Here is a 24,830-nt window from a genome sequence, read left to right as displayed (position 1 = left end):
CACTGGATACAATAATGTCACAGACACTGTAACTGGGTGAACCTTTTCAGATTGTGACTCAGCTTTGCTAGAGTTCCCAGATAGAGGTGTCCAGAGTTCTTAAGGACACTCTTTTTGCTTTGGATCATGACTTTAACCGCTCAGTCTCAAGCTTTTCACTTGACACCTTCACGCTACAACCACATGGTTAGGGACAGCTTTGGTTGAGCCGCTTAGGCCAGGATTTTATTCCTTTAGGCCCTCTTATCCATTAATGCTCAAAGACTTGAGACCCTTTTATACCCTTGCCTTTTGGTTTAAAGGGTTATTGGCTTTTTCAATCTGCCTTCATTTTCCTGCACTTTTTGGGCAGTAATGGATTTTTCTGCTTTTTATATTTTTTTTCTTTTTTTTCCACCATTTTTTTCTTTCTTTTGCATGCATATATATATATATATATATATATATATATATTCTTTTGCAACATGCTTTTTCTTTTGCTTTTTGCTGCTTTTTCTTGCTTCAAGAATCAAGTTTCAAATTTTTCAGATTATCAATAATATTTTTCCTTATTCTTTCATAAAATTCAACTTCAAATATGCACTCTTTATTCTTTTATTCAGAAAACTAAAGCAATGTAACCCAATCAAATTATTGTAACTATTCTTTATTGGAAGGCTAAAAAATCTATGCATCTTTATTTTTTCTAAAAAAATCTACTATTTTATTCATGTTCAATGATGATAAAAGGAATAATTTATAGCTAATTGGAAAAATAAAAATTAATTAATTTATTATTAATGCTTATGCAATCCTAAAATTTAAAAGACATAAAATTAAAAATAAAAATAAAGACTTAATTACTGCTAGTGATCATGTACTCCTAAATATGAGAAATAGGAATTAAAATAATAGAAATATGAGAAACATGAATTAGAATAGCCACAGAGTAGAACTCAACAACCTTCAGCTTGGGGGATGTTGTTTTCTTCAGGCTGTGGGACGCATGGCTCTTCAGCTTGTGGGGCACTGGGCTCTTCAGGAGAGAGCTTCTAGCGCTTCAGCTCCTCCAGCTCACGCCTTTGCTTCTCCTGTTCCTTGATCAGTTTGCAAATCATGCTAGTCTGATCTCTCTACTCCTCTCTGAGCTGATCCAACATGCTCTGTAGGTGAATTACAGATGCCTTCAACAGGTTCTAGTATTCCCTTGGAGGGATCTCTTGGGACTGTTCGGGTTCCTTCCTCTTTAGGTTATCATCTTTTATTTTGAAACTCTCCATCACCTGCTTGGTGTTTAGATTTTTCACTGGAATAAAATTATCCACTTGTATTAGAACATTAGCGTCTTGGCATAGGCGGAAGATGAGATTTAGATAAGCCAGCATGGCCTTAGTGGAATCTCTATTTGATAGCTTGTAGATCTCACAGGGGATTATTTGGTGGACTTCCATCTCATTCCTGATCATGATGCAATGAATCATTACTGCTCTATCAATATTGACTTCAGAGCGGTTACTTGTGGGGAGTATAGAATGCCCAATGAAGTCTAGCCATCCTCTAGCAACAGGCTTGAGGTTTGCCCTTGTCAGCTGGCATGGCTCCCCTTTGGTATTTTCAATCCATTGGGTTCCAGGTAGGCATATGTCCTCTAGGACTCGATTCAGCTTTTGGTTGGCTACAATCCTCCTGTTGTATGACTCACGGTCATCCCTTTGCAAAGGTAGTTTGAAGACCTCTCTCACCCTGTCTAGGTGAAAGTATATGATCTTCCCTCTGACCATGGTATGAAAAGTATGGATGGCTGTTCCATCCAGCTTTTGCTTATCTGTCATCCACAGATTTGCATAAAATTCCCGGACCATATTGTATCCAACATTTAACTTAGGGTCACTTAGAATCTCCCAACCTCTCTTTCAAATCTGCTCTTGGATCTCTGGGTATTCTTCTTCTCCAAGGTCGAATCCTACTTCAGGGATTACTGGCCATTTACTCATTACCTTGTGATAATGGTCTTCATGTTGCTTGGTGAAGAATTGAATAGGTTTAAAAACAACTGTTAAGTTGTCTTCTTTCTTATTCTTTGGGGTGGTCTTGCCACTTCTTGGAGCCATGGGATTGAATTCTTGATGAGAGAACAGGGCTCCTGCCACACCAAACTTAAAAATTTGCTTGTTCTCGAGCAAAAGGTAAGAAAGGAAGCAAACTAGAATAGAGAGTAGAGGAAGAAATAGAAGAGATAATTCGAATGAGAGGTGGTGAGTGAGGGAGAGAGGGCACGACACACATATATATAGGGAGGCGGGAGGGATTTTTGAAAATAAGCATGAATAAAAGATAATGATTTTTGAAAAAGATAAAAAAAAGATAAGTTGTTAAATTTAAAAGATAAGAAAAGATTTTAATAAGATAGAAAAAGCATTAAAGACAAGATATGAAGTATGGAAAGGATTTGAATGTTTAATAAAAGATATGAATAAGATAAGAGAAGATTTTGAAACGAGTTTGAAAGCAAATTGTAAAAGTTATACCATTTTGAAAGGATTTTTAAAAAAAATTGAAAAAAATGTTTTAATTTGAAAATTAAATTGAAAACAAAATATTTGAACAAGATTTAATTTAGAAATTAAAGAAATTTTTAAATTAAATTGGATGAAGATGAGTTGAATCAAGATAAGATTGAAAAATTGAAGTTACCTCCATGCTGTCAGGCTGGCTTTTAAACGCCCAGAATGCTAGCATTCTATCGTTTATCGCCAGAGTAGTCCTCCCTGTGGGGCGTTAAACACCTAGCCAGGGCCTCCTGGCTGGCGTTTAATGCAAGGTTGATGCTCCTTTTTGGGCGTTTAAACGCCTAGCCAGGACCTCCTGGCTGGTGTTTAAACGCCAGGCATGTGCTCCCTTCAGGGCGTTAAACGCCCAGCCAGGGCCTCCTAGCTGGCGTTTAACACCAGGCCTGCTGCCTCCATGAGCGTTTAAACGCCCAACACCCTATCTTTTTTGGCGTTTAAACGCCAGAAAGCTCCTTACTCCAGAGTATTTTGTTTGCTGTTCTACATCATTCTGTCTCTATTTTAGCACTGTACAAGATCACTAACACGAAAAATAACTTAAAATATAATTAAAAACTAAGTAAAAAGAAAATTAATTAAAACGAAAATAACTAGAAAATCATTAAAGCAATGAGTGACTATTGTGTTGCCTCCCAACAAGTGCTTCTTTAATGTCTTTAGCTGGAATTCACGGTACTTAACTTAGTAGCAGTGTTGAGCCTCCTGGCTCTATATCTCCTTCAAGATAATGCTTAACCCTCTGTCCATTGACAGTGAACCTGGTTTCTTTACCTTGAAGTTCTATGTGTCCGTAAGGTGATACCTTGGTAATCACAAATAGTCCTATCCAACGGGATTTGAGTTTCCCAGGGAACAGTTTGAGTCTTGAGTTGAAGAGTAGGACCTTCTGTCCTGGTTCAAAGACTCTGGAATCTAACTTCCTGTCAAGCCACCTTTTTGCCTTCTCCTTGTAGATTTTTGCATTTTCAAATGCTTCTAAGTGGAATTCATCCAACTCAGTTAGTTGGAGCAGCCATTTTTCCCATGCTGCTTTGGCATCAAGGTTGAGGAATCTAGTAGCCCAATAGGCTTTGTGTTTTAGTTCCACTAGCAAATGACAGGACTTCCCATATACTAACTGATATGGTGAAGTTCTAATGGGGGTTTTGCAAGCTGTTCTGTATGCCCATAGGGCGTCATCAAACTTTCTAGCCCAATCCTTTTTAGAGGCACTTACTGTCCTCTCTAGGATTTACTTTAGTTCTCTATTTGAGACTTCAGCTTGCCTATTGGTTTGGGAATGATACGGTGTTGCTACTTTATGGTGAACTCTGTACTGGCTTAAGACAGAATCCAGCTGTCTATTGTAGAAATGAGTTCCTCCATCACTAATTAGTGTCCTAGAGACACCAAACCTACTGAAAATATTCTTTTGGAGGAACTTCATTACCACTCTAGTGTCATTAGTGGGTGTTGCTATTACTTCAACCCATTTAGACACATAATCTACTGCCACAAGGATGTAGATGTTTGAGTATGAAGGTGGAAAAGGTCTAATAAAATATATGCCCCATACGTCAAACAACTCAGTCTCTAAGATTCCTTGTTGAGGCATTCTGTGACCATGGGGAAGGTTGCCAGCCCTCTGGCAACTATCACAGTTACGGACGAGCTCTCTAGAGTATTTAAATAGAGTATGCCAGTAAAAGCCACTTTGGAGTACCTTAGTGGCTGTCCGCTCACCTCCAAAGTGCTTCCATAGTCAGAGCTATGGCAGTGCCATAGAATTCTCTGTGCCTCTTCTTCAGACACACAGCATTGGATTATTCCATCCGAGCATCTCTTAAAGAGATATGGCTCATCCCATAGGTAATATTCTGCATCATGCATGAGTTTTTGGGCTTGCTGCCTAGTAAACTCCTTGGGAATGAACCGTATAGCCTTGTAGTTTGCAATCTCTGCAAACCAAGGTACTGTCCGAATGGCATAGAGTTGCTCATCTGGAAAGGATTCGGATATGTCAGTAGAGGGAGAAGAAGTCCCTACTACTGGCTCGATCCGAGACAAGTGATCAGCTACCTGATTTTCTGTCCCTTTTCTGTCTCTAATTTCTACATCAAATTCTTGCAGGAGTAATACCCATCTTATAAGTTTGGGTTTAGAATTCTGCTTAGTGAGTACATATTTTAGAGCAGCATGGTCAGTATAAATAATGACCTTAGACCCTACTAGGTAGGATCTAAACTTGTCAATGGCATAAACCAATGCAAGTAGCTCCTTTTCTGTAGTAGTGTAGTTTTTCTACGCGTCATTTAATACGCGACTAGCATAGTAAATGACTTGCAGAAACTTGTCATGTCTCTGACCTAGTGCTGCACCAATTGCATGATCGCTTGCATTATACATTAGCTCAAATGGCAAGTCCCAGTTGGGTGCAGAAATAATAGGAGCAGTGACAAGCTTGGCCTTCAGAGTTTCAAAGGCATGCAGGCATTCTTGGTCAAAGATGAATGGAACATCAGTGGCCAAGAGATTACACAGGGATTTGACGATTTTAGAAAAATCTTTTATGAACCGCCTGTAGAATCCTGCATGTCCTAGGAAGCTTCTGATTGCCTTAACACTAGTAGGTGGAGGCAAGCATTCGATCACTTCCACCTTAGCTTGATCCACTTCTATCCCCTTATTTGAGATCTTATGCCAGAGAACAATGCCTTCAGTTACCACGAAATGGCATTTCTCCCAGTTTAGAACTAGGTTTGTTTCTTGGCATTTTTTCAGGACCAGGGTCAGATGATCAAGACAGGAGTTAAATGAGTCTCCATAGATGGAGAAGTCATCCAGGAATACTTCAAGGAATTTTTCTACCATATCAAAGAAGATGGACAACATGCATCTCTAAAAGATGGCAGGTGTATTGCACAGGCCAAATGACATTCGTCTATAGGCAAATACGCCCGAAGGACATGTGAATGCCGTCTTCTCTTGATCTTGTAGATCTACTGCTATTTGATTGTACCCAGAATATCCATCCAGGAAATAATAAAAAAGTGACCTACTTGTCTTTCTAGCATTTGGTCAATGAAGGGTAAAGGAAAGTGATCTTTCCTGGTGGTGTCATTGAGTTTTCTGTAATCAATGCATATACGCCACCGTGTAACTGTCCTTTTTGGGATTAGCTCATTCTTTTCATTGTGAACCATTGTCATTTCTCCCTTCTTAGGAACAACCTGGATATGACTCACCAATGGGCTATCAGAAATGGGATAAATAATCCCAGCCTCATAGAGTTTAGTGACCTCCTTCTATACTACTTCCTTCATAGTTGGATTTAAACGCCTCTGTGGTTGTACGACTGGTTTGACATTATCCTCCAGCAGGATTTTATGCATGCATCGGGCACGGCTAATGCCCTTAAGGTCACTTATAGTCCACCCAAGGGCGGTCCTATGTTTTTTAAGCACTTGAATGAGTGCTTCTCCTTCCTGTGGCTCTAGTGCAGAGCTTATGATCACAGGATAGGTATCTCCCTCTCCCAGAAATGCATATTTCAGGGAGGAAGGTAATGGCTTAAGCTCAAGCTTAGGAGGCTTCTCCTTTTCTTCAAAGTTTTCCAAAGGTTCCTCTAAATCAGGCTGATTATCATCGAGGATATCATCTAGCCCTTCCTTGAAGCTTTCAGCCATATTGACTTCTTCCACCAGGGAGTCAACGAAGTCAATGCTCATACATTCCTCAGGAATGTCTGGGTGCTGCATAGCTTTGACAGCATTCAGGACGAACTTTTCCTCATTGACTCTTAGGGTTACTTCCCTTTTTTCAACATCAATGAGGATCCGTCCTGTAACTAGAAAAGGTCTTCCTAGGATAAGGGATGCACTCTTGTGCCCCTCCATGTCCAATACCACAAAGTCAGTGGGAAAGACAAAGGGTCCAACCCAAACAATCATGTCTTCAACTACTCCTGATGGTATCTTAATAGAACCATCAGCAAGTTGAAGGCGCATGAGGGTTGGTTTGACCTCATTAGTCAAACTAAGCTTCTTTACTAATGAAGCAGGTATTAGGTTGATGCTTTCTCCAAGGTCACATAGGGCTGTCCTTGTACAAGCATCACCTAGAGTACAGGGTATCATAAAGCTTCTAGGATCTTTAAGCTTTTCTGGTAATTGCACTGCACTCCTCAGTGAGGAGGGCTATTTGTGTCTCTCTCCAATCCTTCTTATGGCTTAGAATGTCCTTCATTAACTTTGCATAAGAAGGTAACTGTTCAAGAGCTTCTGCAAAAGGGATCTTTATCTCTAATGCTCTGAGATACTCCACAAAATGGGCAAACTATTTATCCCTTTCCTCTTGACAGAGTTTCTGAGGAAATGGCATCTTAGCCTTGTCATCATCAACCTTGGTTGATGGAGGCTGAATGCCATGTGTGGTGGAAGGGTGATAAGGGAAAATCGATTCCACACAAACTCACCGACAAGTGTACCAGGTCAGATCAAGTAGTAAAACTCACAAAAGTGAAGTCGATCCCACAGGGATTGATGGATTGAGCAAATTTAGTATGATGATGAATTTAGTTAAGCGAATATTTGATGAATTTGGTGAAATTTGATTAACAGAAGGGAAATTGCAAGTAAACTAGAGAGGAAATCCTAAAACAGAAAAGGAAATTTGCAGAAGAAAAATCCAATTTAACAGAAAAGGAAATTTGCAGAAGAAAAATGAACAGAGAGGAAAATTTAGATCAGATCCTAAATTCTTTAACAGGAAATTTAAATTGCCAAAGAAGAAAAGAACAGAAAGAAAAATTGCAGGATAAAAAAAACAGAAAAGGGAATTTAGATCCGATCTTCAATTCTCAAATTCTAAAGACAACAGAAGAAAAATTAAAAAGAAGCTTCAGCACCAGTGCAAAAGATAATAAACAGAATGAAAACAGAAAGCAAACTAAACTTAGATCTCAAAATCTCCCCAATTCCCAAAAGAAAATCTTAAAAAAAATTAAAAACTCAAAGGAAAAATAAAAGATCCAGCCTCCTCATGAAATCAAATTTTCTCCTATTTATACACTTTCTAATTTAGTCATCAAGTACTTGGAGTGGGCTTTTTGGCCTTTGTTGCAGTAAGTCAGGATGGCACTTGATTTCAGCTTCTAGGAGAATATTGCGTTCTGAAAGTGAGTGCAGCGTACATTCATCCACGCGTACGCATCTACTGCACCTGCGCGTCCCTTCGCAGTTTTGCTCATCGACGTGTACGTGTCACATGCGCGTATGCGTCATTGCCATCTTCAGCTTCCATCATGCTTGCATGCCATATTCATGCGTACGCGTCTTCTGTAGCGTTCTCTTAATGAGCGCTACGTTTGCTTAATGAATGCTGCCCATGCGTGCGCGTTCTCTGCGCGTGCGCGTGGGTGGTAAAATATCAATTCTATGCTTCAGCGCCATCCACGTGTTTGCGTGCTTTCTTCTAGATTCTTCATCGACGCGTGCGCGTCATGTACGCGTGTGCGTCATGTACGCGTGCGCGTCGGCTGCAAAATTTCAAATTCCAATTTTGAATGTGCCCAAAAACGGTGGTATAGTGAACGTAGCGCTTTCTTTAAAAACGAGCGCCAACCACTTCCACACGTACGCGTCATGCACGCGTACGCGTGGATCTTCGAAAGTTGTCCCTGACGCGTAAACGTCCTGTACGCGTGCGCGTCACAAGTGAGCGTGGCGTTCTTTATTTGAACGCTACGTTATACTGCAGTGCTCTTCTTTCTCTTCACTTTTTCACCTAAAATCAACCAAACAAGCAATCAAAGTCTCACCAAAATCACAAATTTTTTGCATCATTCCTAATAATCACCTATTTCTTGCATAAATCTCATGATTTTGTATAAAGTTAGTGATGTTTGATTGAATCAAAATAAACACAAAATTCCACTCCAATCACTTACTTATTGTGCAAGAAAGTGCATAAAACCTAATGAAAAAAATAAAAAAATGTCATCACAACACCAAACTTAAATCTTGCTTGTCCCCAAGCAAGCACTAAAACATGAGAAGAAATGAAAGAAAACAGAAAAGCATATATGTCCTTATTTAGCAGGTAATTGAATTTTGTTCATGGGGTTTTATGCAGATGTACTTGAAGCTCTACTTTTATTAGATTTTAGGATTGAAATGTCCCTTTCAGTGATAACCGAAGTTGCTACTGTGAACCTTGCTATTCATCCATCCCTGGTGTTTTGATTTTCTTTTGTCTTTCATGCTGAGAAGCTTACACTCTTATTCTTAGCTAAGTGTTATGTGTTGCAGCAGCTTTTTAGCTTTGTTTTTCAATCAACACATCTTCACTACAAACACTTGGCTCACAATTCATCCTAAGACATTGATACCCAGCACCTCTTTGGGTTGCTAAATGCCTTGTAACTAGGTTGCTCTTGATAATGAACTTTCGGTTGATAATCCCGGATTAATTAACCCAAGTTATCAAGTTTTAAAATACTCCTTAGAACCTATTTGTCCAAGAAGACCCTAGTACAAAAGGGCACCACAGGCATATGTCCTAAGGTCCAAGCTATTGGTGTCTAGCCTTATTATTTGTTTCTTTCATTTTTGTTGCCAATTCTTGGCTTTTCTTTCCTTCTTCTTTTGCTCTTCCTTTTTCCAGGGATACTTGTTAATTGAAGGTTCATAACAGCATTTAAGTTCACACTTCAAAGGAACATCTTAACCTTTATCCTTTATTAGTGAGCTTACTTTAGCAATCAAACATATATACCACCACTGAATTTTATTATTATTCCTACCACATTGGACAATCACTTTCTGTTTCAACATTTTCTCTTATTTATGCAGGGAAACAAGACATATATTCAAGTAGATGAGTGATGCAGACACTTTGGCTAGATCACTTAATTAAATAAGAACAGGACAGTAAACTTGCAGCGTACAGATAAGGGTAAAGTTATCAGAAAGGAGAACAATTAATCTTCCAACTAAAGCACAGTAAACATAAATAGTTGAGTAACAATACAACCTTTTGGTATCTTCTTGCTTAGTCTTTCATCCTCCCTCTTTGCTTTTGTGCTTTTCTTGCTGATGATGTACAGCCCTTCCAAAAATTTGAATAGTTTTCTGCACTGATAATGGAAATTACTTGTCCCCCAAGCACTTGAAAAGTGGTTAATATGCAAGAATGTTTGTAGGCTTTTGAACTTACTTTGGTGTGTGAACACCAAACTTAGTCCCTTGCCAATACCTCTTATGCAACAAATCAACCATATACATGAAACCTTGTGCCTTTGCTAAAGAGAGCAAAACTAAAAACTAGAAAACAGAAAATGGTTGAGTAGTTTTCCTGATTGTTTAGAGCTAATAACCATTTATGCAGAAGGTTGAAATGTGTTTTTAAATGAAATTTTTGGTGGAACACCAAACTTATCATCCTTCACTCACCCTTAAATTGTTTTGGTGTGTAACACCAAACTTAGCTCCTTGCAATACAGATAAATCTACTTAACCCTTTTATTGAAATAGTTAGGAAAAGAAAACTACCTTTGGTTTGGTTGCCTCCCAACAAGCGCTTGTTTATCGTTATTAGCTTGACGTTGGTTCCTTGTTAGGGTGGTTGATGATTATGGTGCCTCAACTTGTCCCCTCTCACTGTGAGCCTTCTTCCTGTGCTTTGATGATCAATCTCTATATGCTCCAACGAGAGTATCTTATTGACAGTGTAATAATCATCAGTTTGTGGGCCTGTTTCCAACTGTTGGTAGATCAGTTTCACTTTGTCTCCTTTTGAGAACCCTTCAGTTGGGATTCTTTTGTTTCTCCACCCTTTTGGAACCTTTTTTCTTGCTCTTCTTTCCCTTCTTTGGTGACCCTTCTGTCTTGGCAGCAGGTTTTATGTCAGGGGCTTTCTTCCTAGTGATCAAATTTCTAATCTCTTTTTGCCTTCCCTTCTCAGCCTTCACATCTTTACTACCCTCTTGTTCTTCTCCACTGTCTGTCTTTTGATTCAAAGGCGAGTTGATGAGTGCCTCCGTGGATTTTCCTTCCAATGCAAGTCTTCTTCTTCAACTTTCATGCAGCTTTTCTCTTCAGCAGTATACTACATTTCCTTAAAGACATTTAGAGTGATCTTCTCATCATGTGCCCTCAAAGTCATTTCTCCTTTTTCCACATCAATGATGGCCCTTGCTGTGGCTAGGAAAGGCCTTTCTAATATGATAGAATCACTTCCCTCTTCATCTAGATCCAAGATCACAAAATCTGCTGGAAATATGAACTTACCTACTGATGAGCGGATAATTTATATGCTTTTTGGCATTATTTTTAAGTAGTTTTTAGTATGTTTTAGTTAGTTTTTAGTATATTTTTATTAGTTTTTAAATAAAATTCATATTTCTGGACTTTACTATGAGTTTGTGTGTTTTTCTGTGATTTTAGGTAATTTCTGGCTGAAATTGAGTGACTTGAGCAAAAATCTGATTCAGAGGCTGAAGAAGGACTGCAGATGCTGTTGGATTCTGACCTCCCTGCACTCGAAATGGATTTTCTAGAGCTACCGAAGCCCAATTGGTGCGCTCTCAATTGCGTTGAAAAGTAGACATCCAGGGCTTTCCAAAAATATATAATAGTCCATACGTTGCCCGAGTTTTGATGATGCAAACTGGCGTTCAAACGCCAACTTCCTACCCTATTCTGGAGTTAAACGCCAGAAACAGGTTGCAAACCAGAGTTAAACGCCAGAAACAGGTTGCAAACCAGAGTTAAACGCCAGAAATAGGCTACAACCTGGCCTTTAACTCCAAAAAGTGTCTCTACACATGAAAGCTCAATGCTCAGCCCAAGCACACACCAAGTGGGCCCGGAAGTGGATTTCTGCATCATTTACTTATTTTCTGTAACCCTAGTTACTAGTCTAGTATAAAAACTACTTTTAGTGATTTATTTCACATCTTTGGATCATTTTTGAGACTATCTCTATATCACTTTTGATCTCTTGATCACGTTTAGGGGGCTGGCCATTCAGCCATGCCTGGACCACTTTCACTTTTGTATTTTCAACGGTGGAGTTTCTACACCCCATAGATTAGGGTGTGGAGCTCTACTGTTCCTCATGAATTAATGCAAAGTACTATTGTTTTCTTATTCAATTCAAGCTTATTCCTATTCTAAGATATTCATTTGCAATTCAACATGATGAATATGATGATCCGTGACACTCATCACTATTCTCAACCTATGAACGCGTGCCTGACAACCACTTCCATTCTACCTTGGGTTGAGTGTTTATCTCTTAGCCTCCATTCCGAAATATCGGAGTCTTCGTGGTATAAGCTAGAATTATTGGCGGCCATTCTTGAGATCCGGAAAGTCTAAACCTTGTTTGTGGTATTCCGAGTAGGATCTGGGAAGGGATGACTGTGACGAGCTTCAAACTCGCGAGTGTTGGGCGTAGTGACAGATGCAAAAGGATCACTGGATCCTATTCCAACATGATCGAGAACCGACAGATGATTATCCGTGTAGTGACAGCGCATTTGGACCATTTTTACTGAGAGGACGGGAAGTAGCCATTGACAACGGTGATGCCCAACATACAGCTTGCCATGGAAAGGAGTATGAATGATTGGATGAAGAAAATAGGAAAGCAGGGATTCAGAAGAAACAAAGCATCTCCATACGCTTATCTGAAATTCTCACCAATGAATTACATAAGTATCTCTATCTTATTTTCTGTTATTTATATTTTAATTATCAAAATCCCATAACCATTTGAATCTGCCTGACTGAGATTTACAAGATGACCATAGCTTGCTTCAAGCCGACAATCTTCGTAGAATCGAGCCTTACTCACGTAAGGTTTATTACTTGCACAACCCAGTGCACTTGCTGGTTAGTTGTGCGAAGTTGTGAAGAAGAATTTGAGATTATGAACGTGCGTACTGAGTTTTTGGCGCCGTTGCTAGAGATCACAATTTCGTGCACCACCTACTTTGACTAGGAGATTCTCAACCACTCCATTAGGGACTACCATTGATCTATCAGCGAGTTGCAAGGTCATCCTTATAGGTTTCACTTCTTCTGTGGAAAATTTTTGATGTGTGGAAAACGATCCAACACGAAACTAACCGGCAAGTGCACCGGGTCGCATCAAGTAATAAAACTCACGAGAGTGAGGTCGATCCCACAGGGATTGAAGGATTGAGCAATTTTAGTTTAGTGGATGACTTAGTCTAGCGAATCAAGAGTTGATTTGAGTGGTTTGTATTTGACAGAAGCTAAATTGCATGAAATTAAAAGGGAGAGGGACAATTGGCAAGAATTTAAAGTGCAGAGAAATTAAAGAGGCTGAATCTTAAAGTGCAAGTAATATAAATTGCAGAAACTTAGATTGCAAGAAATGTAAATTGCAGAATCTTAAAGTGCAAGAAATGTAAATGTCTTGAATTGTAAAGGGAATTGGGAATTGGATTTGCAGAAATTAAACAAGGAAAAGTAAAATGCAATAAACAGAAAAGTAGAAGATGACTTGAATTAAACCGGATCTAAAACGGAAATGGGAAAAAGCTTGGTGTAGCAATGAAATAAAGAAATTAAAATTTAAAACTATAGATCTCAGGACTCAAGAGACTAGATAGCTGAGTCTAGATCTCACTGCCTTCCTAGATCCAGCAAGAACAGTTGCAAAGGAAATAAAGAAGTGTAAATTGCAGAGAGAGTAAAAGAAGAAGCAATTAACAGAAAAGGAAATTCAATTATGCAGAAAATTAAACAAGATCTCAAGGTGAGATTGAAACAGAAGTTCTTCAATTCTTCACCCAAGATCCAAAGCAAGAAAAGTAAAGAGTGCTCAAGCAAGAACAAGAAAGAAGAGAGATCAATTCTCCTTCCCAATTCTCTAGAATTCTAAAACAACAATTCAAAAATATAAAGGTGAGTTCTCCACTGTAAGTCTCTAAGAATTCTAAAAGAAAAGCTCTCTCTGTAAGTGTTTTTCCCAATGCTAAAGGAAAGCTCCAAGAAAACTTAAATCCTAAGCTATTTATACACTTTCTTCAATGGTCTTCAAGCCTTGAATTGGGCCTTTGCTCTTGATGGAATTGGGTTGACAAAAGCCTCTGTTGATTGCACTTGAAGTTGGAGAGAAATCCCTTGTGAACCGGGCTATAAATCATAAAAGCTTGAGTCAAAGTTTGAGACAAACTTTGGCTCAAGCTTTTCATATCAGCTGCCCTCATTTGCTGCTACCAACGTTTGGGCTAAAGTTTGAGGTCAAACTTTAGTCCAAACGTTGATCCCCTTGTGTGCATATGTGGCGCCAACATTTGCCAAAAAGTTTGAGGCAAATGTTGGCGCAAGCTTTTCTCCTCCAGGGTGTGTTGGTGTGGCGCCAACGTTTGCCAAAAAGCTTGAGGCAAACGTTGACGCAAGCTTTTCTCCTCCAAGGTGTTGGTGTGTGGTGCCAACGTTTGCCAAAAAGCTTGAGGCAAACGTTGGCGCAAGCTTTTTGCTCCAACCAATGTGAATTCACTCTTCCAAAAGTTTGAGCTAAAGTTTGAGGCAAACTTTGGCTCAAGCTTTTTGTTCTCTCTTGCTCCTTGCCCTTTCTTCTTTCTTCAACCTTCTTCAAAGCTCTTTTCACCTATCATCAATCAATCAAACACATCAAAGCTATGCTCAAAATCATGAGTTTGTTATTCTTTCATAATATATGACAATTATAGCATAAAATCTCATGAAATTGCATTAATTCATCCATGGTTGATTGAATCAAAGGAAATATGAAATTTCACCCAATTGGCTTACTTATGGCTCAAGAAAGTGCATAAAATCAATTGAAACCAAAAGAAAAAGACTAGTGAAACTAGGCTAAGATGACTTGTCATCACAACACCAAACTTAAAGCTTGCTTGTCCCCAAGCAAGAAAAGAATTATTGAGAAGAAAGAATGAAATGGAAGAGGATGTTCATGCTAGCAGAGTATTATTGGTAGTTCATGGGGTTTTATGTGGATATGTAAACACTCACTTCTTATTGACTTTTAGGCCTAGAAAGTCTCCTCCAAGCATCAAGTAACACACTAATATGACCTCTCACTTATTACTTTGTCCTTGGTCACTGTTTCCCCCCCCCCCCTTTTTTTTTATAAGCTTTAGTTCAGTGTCATGTGTAACAAGCTCTTTTCTTCATTCATGCTTGACACATTATTCACTATAGACACTTGGCTCACATTCCTATTTAGAACATTGATGCCCAGTACCTCTTTGGGTTACTAAATGCCTTGTAACTAGGTTGCTCTTGATAGTGGACTTTCAGTTGATAATCCCGGGTTAGTTAACCCAAGTTACCAAGTGTTGATGCACTCCAAAGAACTTAATAATCCAAGCAGATCCTAGTGCAAAAATACCACAGGCATATATTCCAAGGTTCAAGCTATTGGTGTCTAGCTTTATTTTCTTTCTTCTTTTGTCCTGCTGCCACCTTTGGCTTTTTCTTTTCTCTTTTTGTTCTTCTTTTCAGCCAAGGACTTTATCTTGTTGAGATTCATAGACAGTGAGCTATTTTCTACTTAAAAGGAGACAGTCTAGTCCTTTTATTCCCTAAAAGTGAGCTATCATACAATCACACATACATACCACCACTCACTATTATTGTACTTTCCGCTAACAAAGAACTATCTTACTTCACATTCCAAACATTTCTTTTATTGAATTACAGATGCAGGGGACAAAGCTTGCATTTAGTTAAGTGAAAGTAAACACATAAGCACACACTTAGACTAGCTTATTTATTTCAAAAAAAATTGATTCTACTTGTACTAGATGAACACTTTAGCAAGATATAAATCATAGCATCTCTCAACAGCTGAAGTTAAGTGTAGATACAACCTATTGGTTTGCAGTTCTTTTGTCCTTCTTTCTGTTGGTCCCCTTTTGAGTCATGGTGCATAATGTCTTCAATTGGTGGTTAGTTCCCTGCATAATTCTCAAAAGTTGCTTGCTTCTCAAGCCCTTAGGTGACTGGTTAGTATGCATGAATTGAGTGCGGCTTTTGGATTTAATTTGGTGTGGGAACACCAAACTTAGTTCCTTGCCACTTCCTCTGATGCAACAGGTTAACTATATGTAAAATCTTGTGTTCTTGCTAAAAGTTATAAAGTTAAAACTAGAGAGCAATTAAGTAATTGAATAATCTGTTTGATTGCTTGGAGCTAGTATTGTGCAAGAAGTGAGAATGTGTTTTTAAATGATGTTTTGGTGGAACACCAAACTTATAATCCTTTATTCTCCTTTAAATTGTTTTGGTGTGTAACACCAAACTTAGCTCCTTACAATGCATACCAAATATTCAACATTTTTATTGAAAAGGCTATGAAAAGAAAACTACCTCTGGTTGGGTTGCCTCCCAACAAGCGCTCTTTTAATGTCACTAGCTTGACATTGGGGCTTTCTTTCATGGTGGTTGATGGTTATAGTGCCTCAACTTGTCCCCTCTGATTGTGAGCTTCTTCTTTGTTCCTTGGTTTTCTATCTCAGCATGTTCTTGTGAGAGTATTTTGCTCACAGTATAGTAATCATCAATCTGTTGGCTTGCTTCCAGTTGTTGATAGACTAACTGCACTTTGTCGCCTTTGGAGAGCCCTTCTGTTGGAATTTTTTTGTTCTTCCAACCCTTTTTGATTCTGTTTTCATTCTTCTTCCTTCTTCTTATTGATCCTTTCTGCTTGCAAGTGGGCTTCATTTTGGGATTCTTCTTCTTGATAACTAACACATCAATGCTTTCATGAATCTCTTCATTGCTCTGTACAAGTTCTTTTTCTTCTTCCCATGCTGCATTATCTACTTCTTGCTTTGGGAGGTGACTGCTGATCATCTTGTCAATTTCTTCCTTCCTCTGCAGTTCTATCTTGTCAGTTTCCATGCTATCTTCTTTTTCATTGATGAACTTTATTTCTGGAGAGACACTCAGTGTGACACTTTCATCATGTAGCCTAAGGGTCAACTCTCCTTTTTCTACGTCTACGATGGCCCTAGCAGTGGCCAAGAATGGCCTTCTCAGTATAATAGAGTCACCATCATCCTCATCAGATTCCAAGATCACAAAATCAGCAGGGAAAATGAATCTGTCTACTTTGACTAGAAGGTTCTCAACTATACCCCTTGGGTACACTACTGATTTGTCCACCAATTCTAAAGACATCTGTACTGGTTTCACTTCTTTCATGCGCAGCTTTTTCACTAGAGAGGAGGGCATCAGATTGATACTAGCCCCTAGGTCACACAGCGCCTTGCTGATGGTCATGTTACCAATGGCACAGGGTAGAAAGAAACTCCCAGGATCTTCACGTTTAGAGGGAAGTCCCTTTTGAATCAATGATCTGCATTCTTCAGTGAGCATCACAGTTTCCTTTTCTAGCCAACTTTTTTTCTTGTTAATAAGCTCCTTCAAAAACTTGGCATACAGAGGCATTTGCTCAAGTGCTTCAGCCAAGGGAATGTTGATCTCTAGCTTCTTGAAAGTCTCAAGGAACTTATGAAAGTGTTGATTCTTTGCCTCCTTGTTGAATCTCTGGGGATATGGCAGTGGAGGTACAAAGTTCTTCTCTGCTTGTTGCTTTTGATTCTTGGTTGGCTCTTCAATTGCTTCATTCCCCTTTTTTGGAATTTTTGATTGTTCCTCCTTTTCTTGAGTTTGCTTTGAAATTTGCTTGCTTGCCATTGCATCATCACCATTGGCTTCCTCTGCGTGTGTTGGCTTTTCCCCCTCTATTGGCCTTTTGCTGTTCTCCGCTTACTTCCTTGTAGTGTCATTGTTGCTCATCAATGTTCTCCCACTTCTTAACTGTATTGCCTTGCATTCTTCCTTAGGATTTGGAATTGTGTCACTTGGCAGGGAACTTGATGGTCTCTCTGTTGCCAGGTGTTTAGAGAGCTGGCCAATTTGCCTCTCCATATTCTTTATGGAGGCTTCTTGATTTTTGGCTGTCATTTCTTGGTGTTTCCACATTTTGTCTATCAAGGTTTCCAGGTTAGTGATTCTCTGAGAGTCATGTGAAATTGGCTGGTTATGGGGTGTTGAGGGTTGGTGGTAAGTGTTTTGGTTTGTGGGTTGGTTATTGGATGGATAATGGTTGGAGTTGGGGTGGTTGTTTTGGGGTTTTTTGTAAGGGTTTTGGGTGGTTTGCTGCTGGTTGTTGTTTTGGTTGTTTCTTGAAGTGTTTTGATTTGAATTTCTTTGCCATGGTTGTTGGTTTTGGTTATGGTTATCTCCCCACCTCAGGTTTGGATGGTTCTTCCATGAAGGGTTGTAAGTATCACCATAGACTTCATTTGACCCAGAATTTTGGTTGTGCATGTACTGGACTTGCTCCTGCTGTTGCTCCTCTTGAGTTTCTTCATTTGTTCCCCATGTGGTTGATGGTTGATTGGTGCCTACTGCTGTAACTTGGAGGCTATCAATCCTCTTGGCCATTTGCTCAAATTGTTGTTGAATCTGCTGCTGCATCAATTTGTTTTGAGTTAGGATTGAGTCCACTCCTTCCAACTCCATCACTCCCTTCCTCTGTGATGGTTGGCGTTGCCTTTGGTGAGCGAAGAAATACTGGTTGTTAGCTACCATATCAATGAGATTTTGAGCTTCTTCTGCAGTTTTCATGAGTTGCAAAGAGCCTCCAGCTGAATGATCCAAGGCCTCTTGAGATTTCAATGTCAAGCCTTCATAGAAATTCTGCAATCTATCCCACTCATTGAACATTCCAGGGGGACACTTCCTGATCAGAGCCTTGTACCTTTCCCATGCCTCATATAATGGTTCAACCTCCATTTGGGTGAATGTTTGTACTTCAGTCTTCAATCTGACAACCCTTTGAGGTGGGTAAATATTGGCAAGGAATTTGCTCACTAGATCATCCCAATTGTCAATGCTGTCTCTTGGGAAAGATTCCAACCATTGGGTGGCTTTGTCTCTGAGAGAGAATGGAAATAGCAGTAGCTTATAGCTGTCAGGATGCACTCCATTGGTTTTAACAGTGTCACAAATCCTCAAGAAAGTGGACAAGTGTTGATTTGGATCTTCAAGTGGTCCTCCTCCATAAGAGCAATTGTTTTGAACTAATGTGATGAGTTGTTGCTTTAGTTCAAAGTTATTTGCATTAACATTTGGTGTATGAATGCTACTCCCACAATGTCTAGGATTTGCAAATGTGTAGGAAGCCAGAACTCTTCTCTGTGGTGGATTGTTGTTGTTATTAGCTGCTCCTCCTTGTGGATTAGTTGGAATTGTTGTATGTTCCTCCATATCTTGGAACTCTTCTTCTTCCGAATCCTCTTCTCCAACAATGTTTTTCCCTCTTTCAGCTCTTCTTAATCTCCTGAGGGTTCTTTCGTCTTGTTCACAAAAGGTTGGTATAGCTCTCCTTGTCCCTGACATGCAAACAAGACATAAAAATCATACCAAACCAGAAGGATAGCAATACTTCAATCCATGATGAAATTGTAGTTAGCTCAAGCAAAAATTCAAACAGTTAGTGGGTTAGTCCAAAGTTAGAGAAACAGAAAATAAAAATGCTAGATCTAGATCTCTACTTCACTTAATCATTGCCAATCTATTTCAATCCCCGGCAACGGCATCAAAAACTTGATGTGTGGAAAACGATCCAAAACGAAACTAACCGGCAAGTGCACCGGGTCGCATCAAGTAATAAAACTCACGAGAGTGAGGTCGATCCCACAGGGATTGAAGGATTGAGCAATTTTAGTTTAGTGGATGACTTAGTCTAGCAAACCAACAGTTGATTTGAGTGGTTTGTATTTGACAGAAGCTAAATTGCATGAAATTAAAAGGGAGAGGGACAATTGGCAAGAATTTAAAGTGTAGAGAAATTAAAGAGGCTGAATCTTAAAGTGCAAGTAATATAAATTGCAGAAACTTAGATTGCAAGAAATGTAAATTGCAGAATCTTAAAGTGCAAGAAATGTAAATGGCTTGAATTGTAAAGGGAATTGGGAATTGGATTTGCAGAAATTAAACAAGGAAAAGTAAAATGCAATAAACAGAAAAGTAGAAGATGACTTGAATTAAACCGGATCTAAAACGGAAATGGGAAAAAGCTTGGTGTAACAATGAAATAAAGAAATTGAAATTTAAAACTGTAGATCTCAAGACTCAAGAGACTAGATAGCTGAGTCTAGATCTCACTGCCTTCCTAGATCCAGCAAGAACAATTGCAAAGGAAATAAAGAAGTGTAAATTGCAGAGAGAGTAGAAGAAGAAGCAATTAACAGAAAAGGAAATTCAATTATGCAGAAAATTAAACAAGATCTCAAGGTGAGATTGAAACAGAAGTTCTTCAATTCTTCACCCAAGATCCAAAGCAAGAAAAGTAAAGAGTGCTCAAGCAAGAACAAGGAAGAAGAGAGATCAATTCTCCTTCCCAATTCTCTAGAATTCTAAAACAACAATTAAAAAATCTAAAGGTGAGTTCTCCACTGTAAGTCTCTAAGAATTCTAAAAGAAAAGCTCTCTCTGTAAGTGTTTTTCCCAATGCTAAAGGAAAGCTCCAGGAAAACTTAAATCCTAAGCTATTTATACACTTTCTTCAAATGGTCTTCAAGCCTTGAATTGGGCCTTTGCTCTTGATGGAATTGGGTTGACAAAAGCCTCTATTGATTGCACTTGGAGTTGGAGAGAAATCCATTGTGAATCGGGCTATAAATCATAAAAGCTTGAGTCAAAGTTTGAGGCAAACTTTGGCTCAAGCTTTTTATATCAGCTGCCCTCATTTGCTGCTACCAACGTTTGGGCTAAAGTTTCAGGTCAAACTTTAGGCCAAACGTTGATCCCCTTGTGTGCATATGTGGCGCCAACGTTTGCCAAAAAGTTTGAGGCAAATGTTGGCGCAAGCTTTTCTCCTCCAGGGTGTGTTGGTGTGGCGCCAACGTTTGCCAAAAAGCTTGAGGCAAACGTTGGCGCAAGCTTTTCTCCTCCAGGGTGTTGGTGTGTGGCGCCAACGTTTGCCAAAAAGCTTGAGGCAAACGTTAGCGCAAGCTTTTTGCTCCAACCAATGTGAATTCACTCTTCCAAAAGTTTGAGCTAAAGTTTGAGGCAAACTTTGGCTCAAACTTTTTGTTCTCTCTTGCTCCTCGCCCTTTCTTCTTTCTTCAACCTTCTTTAAAGCTCTTTTCACATATCATCAATCAATCAAACACATCAAAGCTATGCTCAAAATCATGAGTTTGTTATTCTTTCATAATATATGACAATTATAGCATAAAATCTCATGAAATTACATTAATTCATCCATGGTTGATTGAATCAAAGGAAATATGAAATTTCACCCAATTGGCTTACTTATGGCTCAAGAAAGTGCATAAAATCAATTGAAACCAAAAGAAAAAGACTAGTGAAACTAGGCTAAGATGACTTGTCATCAATTTTCTCATCAAAGATAAGGGCATCAGATTGATACTTGATCCTAAATCACACAATGCCTTATCAATGGATATATTGCCAATGGTGCTGGGCAGAAAGAAACTCCCAGGATCTTTGAGTTTGGGTGGGAGCCCTTTTTGGATGATCGCACTGCATTCTTGGGTTAAGAACACTGTCTCCTTTTCGTTCCAGCTTGTCTTCTTATTAATGAGCTCCTTAAGGAACTTAGCATACAGGGGCATTTGCTTCCAATGCTTTAGCAAGTGGTATGTTAATTTCCAGTTTCTTGAAAACCTCTAGGAACTTGAGAAATTGTTGATCCTTAAGCTCTCTTTGCAATCTTTGAGGGTATTGCAGAGGAGGACTGTAAGGCTTCATTTCCTTCCTCTGTTCTTGCGAATGCTCCTCCGTAACTTGCTTTTCCTTCTTTGAAGATTGTGGTTCTTCATCCTTCTTCTTGAGCTCTTCGTAGTCCTTCTCTTCAATTGCCACTTCCTTCTTACTGCCAACCTTGTCATCCTTCAATGTTCTTCTACTCCTGAGTTGAATTGCTTTGCATTCTTCTTTGGGGTTTGGAATGGAATCACTTGCGAAAGTGTTGGTTAGTTTTTTAGGCTGTTTAGACAGTTGGCCTATTTGTCTTTCTAGGTTTCTTAGTGAAGTTTCGTGGTTCTTATTAGCTAACTCTTGATGCTTCATCATCTTCTCCATCATCATCTCCAAATTGGAGATTCTTTGGGATTCTTCGGGTGGTTGTGGCTGAGTGTGAGGTGAATGTGGTTGTTGGAAATTATTTTGGTTAGTTGATGAGTTATGGGGTGGATAGAAGTTAGAATTGGGGTAATTGTTTTGTGGTTTTCTATATGGATTTTGGTTAGTTTGCTGATGGTTCTGGTGGTTTGTGTTGCGGGAGTTGTTTTGGTTGGAGTTTCTTTGCCAAGAGTTTTGGTTCTGGTTGTCTCCCCACCTTAGATTGGGATGGTTCCTCCAAGAGGGGTTGTAAGTGTCTCCATGAAATTCGTTCTGTGCACCTTGGTTGTGCATATAGTTAACTTGTTCTGGCTGCTGCTCTTTATAGATTTCTTCATTCTGCCCCCATCCAACTGATGATTGATTTGTAGTGCCCACTGATGCTATTTGAAGGCCATCAATCCTCTTAGCCATCATCTCTATTTGTTGCTGGATTTGTTGGTGTATAACTTTATTTTGTGCCAAGATAGTATCCACACCTTCCAGCTCCAACACACCCTTCTGTTGAGCTGGTTGGCATTGCCTTTGATGACCATAGAAGTATTGGTTATTGGTCACAGTGTCTATGAGATTTTGGACTTTCTCAGCTGTCTTCATGAGTTATATTGAACCTCCTGCTGAATAATCACGGGCCTCTTGAGCTTTCAGTGTCAACCCTTCATAGAAATTTTGAAGTCTATCCCATTCACTAAACATCTCTGGTGGACACTTCCTGATCAAGGTTTTGTATCTTTTCCAGGTATCATACAGTGATTTTCCATCCATTTGAGTGAATGTTTGCACCTCTGTCTTCAATCTAATGATCCTCTGAGATTGGTAGAATTTGGCTCGGAATTTGCTCACTAGATCTTCCCAATTATTGATGCTTTCCTTGGGGAATGTCTCTAGCCATTGAGAAGCCTTGTCCCTCAAGGAGAATGAGAACAGCAATAGTTTGTAGATGTCTGGATGCACACCATTTGTTTTGACAGTTTCATAAATCCTCAGAAAGATGGATAGGTGTTGGGTTGGATCTTCAAGTGGACCTCCTCCATAGGAATAATTGTTCTGCAACAAAGTAATAAGTTGAGGCTTCAACTCAAAGTTATTTGCATGGACATTGGGAGTTAGTATACTGCTCCCACAGTTTCTTGGATTGGGGAAGGTGTAAGAAGCTAGAACTCTCCATTGAGGTGGGCCATTGTTATTAGCCACTTCTTAGGGGGGATTAGGGAGATTTCCCTCCATCTCTTGGTCCTCCTCTTCTAATTCTTCTTCTCCAATAACACCCTTCCCTCTTGCAACTCTTCTCAATCTCAAAAATATCCTCTCTGGCTCAGAATCAAAAGAGGTAGATTCACCTCTTCTTCCTCCTGGCATACAACAGAAGTAAAACCAGAAACAAAAAGCAAAACGCTCCACTGCTAGAGTGAAGTTAAGATTAGCTTAATCAAAATCTCAAACAGTTAGTATAAAAACAAAGAAAAATGCTTAATCTATATTATCACATACTTAATCATTGTCAATCTAAATAAATCCCCGGCAACGACACAAAAAACTTGATGAGGGAAAATTGATTCCACACAAACTCACTGGTAAGTGTACTGGGTCGCATCAAGTAGTAAAACTCACAAAAGTGAGGTCGATCCCACAGGGATTAATGGATTGAGCAACTTTAGTATGATGATGAATTTAGTTAAGCGAATATTTAATGAATTTGGTGAAATTTGATTAACAGAAGGGAAATTGCAAGTAAACTAGAGTGCAGAATAAAAATTGGCAGAATCTTAAAGTGCAGAAGAGGTAAATTGCAGAAACTTAAAGTGCAAGAAATTTAAAAGATCTAAAACTTAAATTGTAAGAAAGGTAAATAGCTGAAACTTAAAGTGCAAGTAATTTAAATTGTAGAATCTAAATTGCTAAGAAACATAAATTGCATGAATAATAAAGGGATTTGGGTATTTGGGATCAAAACAAAACTGGAGAATGTAAACTGTAGTAAATCAGAGAAGAAAGTGTAGAAGATGAAAACTAGAATTAAGACTTAGATCCAATTTAAAATCCTAAAACAGAAAAGGAAATTTGCAGAAGAAAAATGAACAGAGAGGAAAATTTAGATCAGATCCTAAATTCTTTAACAGGAAATTTAAATTGCCAAAGAAGAAAAGAACAAAAAGAAAAATTGCAGGATAAGAAAAACAGAAAAGGGAATTTAGATCCGATCTTCAATTCTCAAATTCTAAAGACAACAGAAGAAAAATTAAAAAGAAGCTTTAGCACCAGTGTAAAAGATAATGAACATAATGAAAATAGAAAGCAAACTAAACTTAGATCTCAAAATCTCCCCAATTCCCAAAAGAAAAGCTTAAAGAAAAATTAAAAACTCAAAGGAAAAATAAAAGATCCAGCCTCCTCATGAAATCAAATTTTCTCCTATTTACAAACTTTCTAATTTAGTCATCATGTATTTGGAGTGGGCATTTTGGCCTTTATTGCAGTGGGTCAGGATGGCACTTGATTTCAGCTTCCAGGAGAACGTTGCGTTCTGAAAGTGAGCACAGCGTTCATTCATCCACGCGTACGCGTCTACTGCACCTGCGCGTTCCTTCGCAGTTTTGCTCATCGACGCGTATGCATCACATACGCGTACGCGTCATTGCCATCTTTAGCTTCCATCATGCTTGCACGCCATATTCATGCATACGTGTCTTCTATAGTGCTCTCTTAATGAGCGCTACGTTTGCTTAATGAACGCTGCCCACGCGTGTGCGTACTCTGCGCGTGCGCGTGGGTGGTAAAATATCAATTACATGCTTCAGTGCCACCCACGCATTCGCGTGCTTTCTTCCAAATTCTTCATCGACGCGTGCACGTCATGTACGCGTGAGTGTCGGCAACAAAATTTCTAATTCCAATTTTGAATGTGCCCGAAAACGCTGGTTTAGTGAACGTAGCGCTTTCTTTAAAAACGAGCGCCAACCACTTCCACGCGTACGCGTTATGCACACATACACGTGGATCTTCGAAAGTTGTCCCTAACGCGTAAGCGTCCTATACGCGTGCGCGTCACAAGTGAGCGTGGCTTTCTTTATTTGAACGCTACGTTATACTGCAGTGCTCTTCTTTCTCTTCACTTTTT

The 24,830-nt window shown here is 39.1% G+C and overlaps 1 pseudogene; it reads right to left on the bottom strand.

Moving 5' to 3' along the window:
• Positions 1-24,830, bottom strand: part of LOC140176736 (uncharacterized) — a 155,722-nt pseudogene that overhangs the window by 56,102 nt on the left and 74,790 nt on the right.

This window comes from Arachis hypogaea, chromosome 12 (assembly GCF_003086295.3).
Source record: "Arachis hypogaea cultivar Tifrunner chromosome 12, arahy.Tifrunner.gnm2.J5K5, whole genome shotgun sequence".
Classification (NCBI taxonomy): Eukaryota; Viridiplantae; Streptophyta; class Magnoliopsida; order Fabales; family Fabaceae; genus Arachis; species Arachis hypogaea.
This window is presented reverse-complemented; position numbering and strand designations above follow the sequence as displayed.